Source organism: Neolamprologus multifasciatus, chromosome 22 (assembly GCF_963576455.1).
Source record: "Neolamprologus multifasciatus chromosome 22, fNeoMul1.2, whole genome shotgun sequence".
NCBI classification, from domain to species: domain Eukaryota; kingdom Metazoa; phylum Chordata; class Actinopteri; order Cichliformes; family Cichlidae; genus Neolamprologus; species Neolamprologus multifasciatus.
The window spans coordinates 4,000,984-4,010,761 of NC_140459.1; positions in this window are offsets into that span (position 1 = coordinate 4,000,984).

Consider the following 9,778-nt stretch of genomic DNA (forward strand, 5'->3'; position numbering starts at 1 on the left):
GTGATTTAGCTTTTAGTGCTGTCAGAAATCTGTGATCAGTTGGGTATAAATCCATAAATCCATCTGTGTAGCTGTATTATTTTCAGCAAGCGCAAAGAATCTATTTTTATTAAAAAGTCAACTGTCAAAACTTACATGAGAGAGTTTAATGAGGAAGGTGAGAGCACTGATGTGTTAATCTGGTCCAAAGTCAGACCTGAGACCCCCCCACACCCCCACTGCCGCCCTGTCCAGGCTCAGTCACAGGATGATTCTGCCGGTCATGTGATGTTCTGGTTTCCACCACTACGTGAAGCATATCCCACACAGACAGGAGACTTTCATAGTCAGTCTAGTGCTAATCCCGCTGAAGCTTAGTTTTATGTATTTAAATGAAGGAATATTACAGTGAAACTTACAGGGAAACAATCACAATAATTTTTTGAATTCCCCCAACAAATCTCAGAATGCAGGCTTGTGTGTTCGTAGCAAAAACTACAGGCGTGGCACCAAATGTGCTGGTGACCAAATAAATCTCTACCCCAGGAGTTTCAAACTCATTTTAGTTCATGGACCACCTGCAGTTCAACTTGATCTCAAGTGAGAATCAGAAAAACAGTCAAACCTATAAAAACATAGAAATTGAAATATATTTTCTGTTAAGTGTAAAAATGTGCATGCACTCTCTGAAAACATTCATCTGTAATGTACCATAACAGATGATTACCAGTCTGAGAAGGCTCAGGAAAACTGAGTATCTGTCAGTCTGCTATCGTTAGAAAAATGCTGCAGAACTGCATCAGGATGTCGTCTCGGCTTACAGGTCTCGCTCAGATTTTTGTAAAAAATAAGAGACAAAAACTCCAAAAATGATGCCGATGCTGGCTTAAATAATAATAATAATACATTTTATTTGAAAGCGCCTTTCAAAACACTCAAGGTCGCTGTACACAGTAGAATAAAAGCAACAGAAAAGCAAGAAGTTTACAGAATCATAAAAGCATAAGACATAAACAAATAAAATAGCAGAGTGGAAAGGTTATGTGGGATAAGCTATTTTGAACAAGTGGGTTTTGAGTTTGGACTTAAAGAGAGAGAAGGAAGAGATGTTTCTTAAATCAGGAGGTCGGGAATTCCAGAGTCGTGGAGCAGAGCAGCGGAAAGCCCGGCTCCCCGTGGTTGCAAGACAGGGGGAAGGGACGGAGAGAGAAAGGGAAGAAGAAGATCTGAGACAACGAGATGGGCAGAGAGATGTGGAGGAGAGATGATGAATAGCCTTAAATGTGTACAAGAGTATTTTGAAATTGATGCGATATTTGACCAATGAAGCTGCTGCAGGACAGGAGTGATGTGGTGGGCAGAAGGGGTCCTGGAGATGATACGGGCAGCAGAGTTCTGGACGCGTTGGAGCTTGTGGGTGGATTTTTGAGATTCTAATGTTTTGCAAACCCGTCCACTGATCCTTTTGTTGGTCTATTCTGGCCCTTGGGCTGTATGTTTGACACATCTGGTCCTAAGCTTTCCACTTCAGCCATAAAATCTAAACGGTTATATTCAGCAACCAGAGAATTGGATCATATGGAAAATTAATTCATCCAAAAACATTATTATCTCCCACGACCCTGAATTGGATAAGCAGAAGAGAATGGTTGGATATTTATTTTAAAGCTTTGAAAACATGTTACAAATGAAGTTCCCCTTGTAAAAATAGAATAATGAGTAATAACGAGGCTGAGTAATCTGATACGGCTTAAGTTTCATCTAATGTTAATCAGACACGGTATGGTTGGAATCCACATGTGTTGGTCCTGTGAGTATTTTCAGCAGCACGATGGAGTAATGAAGGAATGTCACTCAGCGTGGCTCACCGAAGTTTTAAATACATTTTGGTAACCGGCAGAAACCCGCAGGTATAAGACGTTTGAGGCTATGAATGCACACACAATACTGTTGTGTTTTACAAATGCACAGACTGTATATAAAAGATGAACGCAGCCGTCGTGAGGTTGCATTTGTCACGGCGGGGTGCGCTGGTGTGAGGAAAGAGGTAGACCCAGATGCCTCCGGTGGAGGCAAAACGTAGTTTCAAAAACAAAGCGAGCCTTTATTGGCTGATTGCAGAAGAAAAAACAAGGAACTAGGGAAACTAAGGAGGCTACAAACACTGTGTTAACAAAAAGGCTGCGACACTCAGTGAAAAACTATGACAAACTGTGAACACTGAGTAAACTAGAAAACAGAGAAACAATGGAGCAAACCTATGAAAACTGTGGTGAGGTTAACAGACGATCTGACACTGACTGAGTGGAAACACACAGACTAAATACACATGAGGAATGAGCAAAGGAAGTAGAATCACATGAAAACAGCTGACAACAATTAACATAATGACAGGACACGTGAAACTAAACATAATAAACACAAAACTCTTTCCAAATAAAACAGGAAACATAAGGAGATCCAGACATGACTTGAACTTGACAAACTTAGACATGAAACATGGCAGAATGTAACTAGATAAACCGAAATGAAACTAGACTAAAAAGAATAAAACACCAAGAAACTCAGAATACTGGGTCACATGACCCAGGGCCATGACAGCGTTTTGATTTTGAAGCTCTTCTTTTGAAGCCTCAGCCTGCACGTTTTGAAACTTGACATGATGTGTGGAGAGTGAAAGGCAGACACATCATAAAGATTCAAGTTTATCATCTATTTTCTTCTCAAAGGGACCATCATTTATAAAGTCAAGTCATGTTGTAATAAATAAGACTTAACACTTTCAGTCTAAACCACAAACATTACCAGATTACCAAATACATGCATCCAAACCTGTGACATTTGCACACCTTTCATACCTGGTATTACTGCTTGGCCTAGAACATTAAGTCCAAGAACATAATTCATACTTTGATCAGGTACAAATGCAATCTATGCAGCATGACCACATATTCAAGAAAAAAGAACACATCTTGAAACCAATAATAAATGAAAGGTATATAATGATCCAGATACCGTATCTCTATACAGACTGCAAATTCAAATTCAAATTTTATTTGTCACACACACACAACCATACACAGTATGACATGGGGGTGAAATGCTTGTAGCTGTACGATGCCCGACCATTAAATGACAGAAAAAAAGTTTTACAGTATTTACAATTTACAGGTTACTACAAAATTTACAAATTAACTTAGAAATTTACAGTAAAAATGTGCAAATAGCAGAAAGAGATTATAAAGATTATAAATTATAGGAATTATAGGATTATAGGGAATGTGTGGTGGTGCGTGTGGTGATGTGATGTGTGGGAGAGTCCAGTCCTACGCACGATCTGATATCCTCGTGTTGGTGCTGTTCCCAGATCATCATACTAAAGGTTGTTCCAGGATCAACATTGCAAGTGACCAATCAGAATGTTGTGATGTCATACTTTTGCGACTTCGGGAAAAACCGGCGTAAAACAAAAAACTGTACTTAAGCTGCGAGAAACCGCCTTTGTCCGCCGATCAACGGACCCTAACCCTTTAATAAACGCTAAGCAGAATTGATATTGTCCTTGCAACATTGGAATTTCATAAATGCACGAATGGGTTGGTGCGCAAAAGAATAACGTCACAATAATGTGATTGGTCACTTGCAATGTTGAACCTGGAACAACATTTTCATGATGATCTGGGAACAACACCAACACGACGATATCAGATCATCCCCAGTCCTACACCTGGTTCAGGGCCCGAATAGCCTGGGGAAAGAAGCTCCTCCTCATTCTCTGTTTTGGCCTTAAGGGAGCGGAAGCGCTTCCCAGACCTCAACAGTGAGAAGAGTCCATTGTTGGGATGGGAGAGGTCCATCATAATCTTCCTAGCTTTGGACTTGCACCGCTTGGTGTAGATGGACAGCAGGTCAGGGAGCTCTGATTGAATGATGCGTTCGGCCACGCGTTCGGTTGTCTGTCCTGCTTGGTGCTGTTCCCAAACCAGGTGCAGATGTTTGCCGTCAGGACGCTCTCGATGGTGCAGCAGTAGAAGTTGTTGAACACCTTCAGTGGTAGATGGAAGTCTCTAAGTCTTCTGAGGAAGAAGAGACGCTGACGGGCTTTCTTAACCAGGGTGTTGATGTGGCAGGACCATGACAGGTCCTGAGTGATGTGGACACCAGTGTTGGTCAAGTTACTAGAAAAAAGTAATCAGTAACTAATTACTGATTACTTCCCCAAAAAAGTAATCCCGTTACTTTACTGATTACTTATTTTCAAAAGTAATTAATTACTTAGTTACTTAGTTACCTTTTAAAAACACCATTTACAACCTGAATAGGTGATAAATAGATCTTTCAGCCCAATTCTACTTTTTCTACATAATCATCATACAAAATGTAATCAAATGGAAAAGTCTCTTTTTAAAACTTGTTTTATTAGTTTTACTTTACTCGTTACTTGAAAAAAGTAATCGGATTACAGTAACGCGTTACTGCCCATCTCTGGTGGACACCCAGGTATCGGAAACTGTCCACTCTCTCCACTGGCGCCACTGATGATGAGGGGTTTGTAATTCCTCGCCTGCTTTGTGGTGAAGTCCACGATCAGCTCCTTAGTCTTGCTGATGTTTAGGAGGAGGTTATTCTCCTGGAACCAGGTCTCCAGGTTCCTAATCTCCTCTAGGTAGGCCGTCTCGATGTTGTCGGAGATCAGGCCCACAACAACAGTGTCGTGTATTTTAGTACTCACAAAGCAAAAGAACAATCTAGCCCTGCGGATCAAAGAACATACAGCTCTACAGGTCAGTCAGTGGAGGGTAACACATAAAGGTCAGCCTATAAATATGGCATCCTGTTCTGAACTCTCTTCATATAGACAGTATGTTAAAGAGTGTGACATTTAAGTGAGCTGGGACCTCTGTTCGGGGTCAGACGCACCAGAGCGTTAGCAAGAACGTCTCTGAAACGAAAAGGGACTGAAGGTTGGTTTGTATGCTCGAACGAAGCCCAGACAGCTCTCAGAAGCAGAGCCCAGGTGAGATAAGTGTGCGTCGTTTGTGTGCGTGATGGTGTAACTGTGCACATATCTGCACCGTATGTAATGCAGAGCCTGATAAATGCTTTGTCTTCGGTTAGGGGTGCATTCTAGCTGCTCAGATAACCCCCGCGATCCAACACAGCCATGCCTTATCTAGGGAAAAAGAAAGGAAACCTGGTTGCTATGACAACCCCAGTGGTTAGACAGCTGGTTAATAATTCAAGTCTCGCTTGCTCCTGTCTGATATTTGTCTTTCTGCTGCACAGACTGTACAAACATTGTCTAAAACTCACAGACTATGTCACTGCATTTCCAGAGGAAGTCGCTCTTCCTCTCGATCTTCTCGCTGCCCCGTTCTCTGGCTTCATTGCCATCAGAGCTGAGATTAAAACCTTCCACCTGAACGCATTCAGAAAAGTATTCTGCTATACCGTGCATCAGTATTTGAATTTGCTACGACAGAAACTTAAATAAAGAAAATGACAGTCAACAAAAGGCAGAAGGAATGCAGAACATCAGGAGCTGTTTCTTCATCCTTTCCCACCGAGCAGCTGACTCCAAGTTGCAGGAGGCTCTAAGTGTTTGTATGAGTGACCTTTAATGATTTCACTTTAAGCTGATGACATTTATAACATTCCCCCTTTTTTTTATTAAAGAATGGATGTGTCTGTGGGTGTAGAAGGAAGGAGAAAGAGGCAGTGCAAAGGTCAAGAGGCAGATTTAAACCCAAAGAACGAGAGTGGGCGATTAAACCCGCTGAGCCTCCAGAACAACAAATACACAGCCTGTGCTTTCACTTAGGCACACGGAGTGATGTGGCATTAAGGCTTTACTCTTAAAGCCTTATAACACATGCAAGTGAAAAAAATACTGGGAACAGAGATTTTAGCTTAAAACTGCTAATTGCTGATCTCTGGTATCCAGTTTAAAGTGACGGGTCATCTTTTTGCATTTAGCCTGTAGTTTGTTTCATCCTTAAAGATACTTTGTTATAAGTTACCCAGTTTTGGAATAATTGGCTGTAAAGATATAGTTCTCTGTTTCCTTTAATAAAATTACATTTTGTCTCAAAGCACCAAAAATATGTTTAAAAAACGAGCAGTCATGTCTCTTTCTAGAAATCTCGACCTTGTTGCGAGCAGTTTCATGGCAACTGTATCGCTCTGCAGAAGGAAACACGGATCTACTGATGACAGGAGCTAAACAATCATCCTAAGAGCTTCTAATATAATCAACACCTCCCACTATTTAGACTTCCTGTTTAATAGGAGCAGCTTATAAGATGAATGAATGAGGAAAAATGTTTTCTTCTATTCTTCAGTTGTTTAGTAAAACATACTAAGATAATAGTTATAATCAGTGTTGGTCAAGTTACTTGAAAAAAGTAATCAGTAACTAATTACTGATTACTTCCCCAAAAAGTAATCCCGTTACTTTACTGATTACTTATTTTCAAAAGTAATTAATTACTTAGTTACTTAGTTACTTTTTAAAAACACGATTTACAACCTGAATAGGTGATAAAGCGATAGATCTTTCAGCCCAATTCTACTTTTTCTACATAATCATCATACAAAATGTAATCAAATGGAAAAGTCTCTTTTTAAAACTTGTTTTATTAGTTTTAATCTTTTAACTTTATGCATCAAGCAAACATTTAATTATATGCAACATTCACTGACTGGAAGAAATTTGTTTAATATTTAAACCTATTTTCTGCACATTCCAGCACATAAAATAAAATATTTTTTGTGTTTACACTCAGTCTTTCAAATAGATGCAAGTAAAACACAGCAGAAAAGAAATAAAGTCAAAGACTAGCGGTCCTGTTGCTCTATTTTCACCTGTAAAGCAGGAGTGGGGTAGGCGGAGAGTTACCCTGGTGCAGGTGTGCAGCGGTCAGTGGAAGAATCCGCGAGTTTCTCTGTGAGTTTCCCATTACGTCGTAGCTACTCGGTGCTTGCTTGGAAGTTTAGGGGTTTTGGGTTGTTTCCGCTTCTTCTAATGACCCTCATGTGTAGCATAGTATAGTGTAGTGTAGCGTAGTGTAGTGTAGCGTAGCATAGTGTAGCGTAGCGTAGCGTAGCATAGTGTAGTGTAGCGTAGTGTAGTGTAGCGTAGTGTAGCATAGTGTAGCCTAGTGTAGCGTAGCGTAGTGTAGTGTAGCATAGTGTAGCGTAGTGTAGCGTATCGTAGTGTAGCGTATCGTAGCGTAGCGTAGCGTAGCGTATCATAGCATAGCGTAGCGTAGCGTATCGTAGTGTAGTGTAGTGTAGTGTAGTGTAGCGTAGCGTATCGTAGCGTAGCGTATCGTAGCATAGCGTAGCGTATCGTAGTGTAGTGTATTGTAGTGTAGCGCAGCGTAGTGTAGCATAGTGTAGTGTAGCGTAGTGTAGCGTAAGGTGTTATTGTGGGAAATTTTTTGGGTCACAAAAAAAAGTTACAAGCAGCAAAAATTAAGAAAAACTATAGAATAGAATGAAATAAAATAGAATAACATACTATGTTACATCAGACAGTATTGCACAAAAAATAGTAATCCCTTATTTTAGTCGTTACTTGAAAAAAGTAATCAGATTACAGTAACACGTTACTTTGCCCATTTCTGGTTATAATACTGGTTTGCACTACAGCCAGATGGTTTTCTCTGCGTGTGACCAGGAGGGAAAGGAATAAAAACTGGTTTGGAGTCAAAGTAAGGATGAAGCTGTGTGAGCAGAAGAGAGAGGACAACAGACAAATAATGCTGAATATGAAGCTGCCAGGCAGGAGGAAAAAAGGAAGACCTCAGAGGAGATTCATGGGTGAAGTGAAGGAGGACATGCAGAGGGTGGATACGACAGAAGAGGATGCTAGGATAAGGTGAGATGGAGACAGAAGAAGAAGAAGAAGACATACTTTCACTTAGGTACATCAAGCGAGTGTGGGCTGTCATGAATCCTGAAAGTATCAATCAGAAGTAATTTATGGACAAATTCAGCTTCTCAGGGTGTACTTCTTCAAAGCAAGGGAAGTCAGGCAAGTTGAGTTTAGAGTCACAGTCCTCTGCTTCACAAAGGTGTCTCCTTTTTACCTTGATTAGATCACCGTGGAAACTAAACGCTGAAAGTATTACCTGGTCATGATCAGAGCACTGATTTAAAATCAGTTGGAAGGGCCACGTTTCCACTAATGCTTTTATTTACACTGAAATCTGAGTGTGGTGTAGATTCTCTGCTGAACGACTGTGTTTGATATGTGCTCCTTGTTACGCTGCACCTTACTAACACCACATGGAGAAGACGTGACGTGAGCGTGCATTGCATGGTCGCAGGAATTTACATTTATTTAGTTCTTATGCTCGATCCTGAACGGGTCCTTGATTAGTTTTCTGTAACATGTTGAATGACAGCTGTGAGAAAACTGATCTTTGTGTTTGTGTTGGTTATTTGTCACCAAAAATATTGAGTGATTACAATGAATTTCACTTTGATTTGGCTGCAAACTAAACAGATTTCCTTATTTCCTTGAACTGTGACAGTGCCAGAAATTAATAGACTAAGTAGCCTTTAATGTGTTAATGGATCAACTTTAAACTCTCAGAACTCTAATGAAGAGCTGTCATGTTACAAATGCTCATTAACATTTTTGATTCTTTAGTGTTTTATTGTGGGGAAGGAGCTGGGATGTTTTCCCTGCTCCTCACTGAAATTAAAATCGATTCCGATTCTTATCTGATGGCCTTAAAACACTCATGAAGTGTCACCTATTTATTAACGACTGCAGGCTCCTCCCTCACGGTTACCAGGACAGAGCGCCACGTTTGAGGCTCTGCAGGTAGAAACAACAGCGTTTGCATTTTAAATGACTCTTCGGTCCATGGTTACATTTCCATGGCCAGCAGCTCCACTCCAGTAAGATGTGTCAGACATTATCAAGCTCCTTCTCTAACAGCAGCAGACGTCTGTCAGGACGAGGCACTGCTGATCTTTGTTGCTCTGCAATTGCATCATCTTCATACGTACATGATAAAATCCTCTGAGGGGAAAACTGGAGCAGCTGGTGTCCAGTGAAAATAATAAACGGGACGGAAAAGCTCCTGCAGGTGTGTGATGGGAAGACCAGAAAAGCCACAGAGAAAACCATCATGAGAATAAGCACAGCAAAGCACACCGTGCTGCTTTTAACTGACCAGGCGGGCTACATCAAATAGATCCATTTTTATAATGATAAATAAATGATCTATTAGTTCAAGAAAGAAAAATTGAAGCCTGTGAATAAAATGAGATGATCTAATTTCACAAACTACAGAGCAGAGACAAAAATAGAGGGACGAAGAGGTTTATGAACAGATGTGAGCCAGCAAGGAGACAATGATCAATACAGACACCGGTGATGAGAAAGAGAAAAGAGACAGAGAAGGAATCGAGGAGGGAAGTCTTTCCTCTTCTAGACTCTAGAATTGAAACTTTAGTGGACGAGCAAGGAGAAAAAAACATCTCCAGTCTCACATAAATCAACGGTCCTCTCTTTCACTGCTGTTTGGCGCCCTCTAGTGAGACCACATGCAACCAGCTCAAGTCAAACCTTCCTGATAAAAATTCATTTTTATTTATTTATACTACTTTTTAGCTTTTATCTTTACTTTCTGGTCACATGACTAAAGTGTATGAAACCAAATGTTTGAAATGTTAAAAAGCTAAAACAAATGGGTTCATTAGTTCAACAAAATGATGAAGAATCAAAATGTTTCAATTAACTTGAATTCAGTTACTTCAAAAAAAAGGTCAGTCTGAGTAA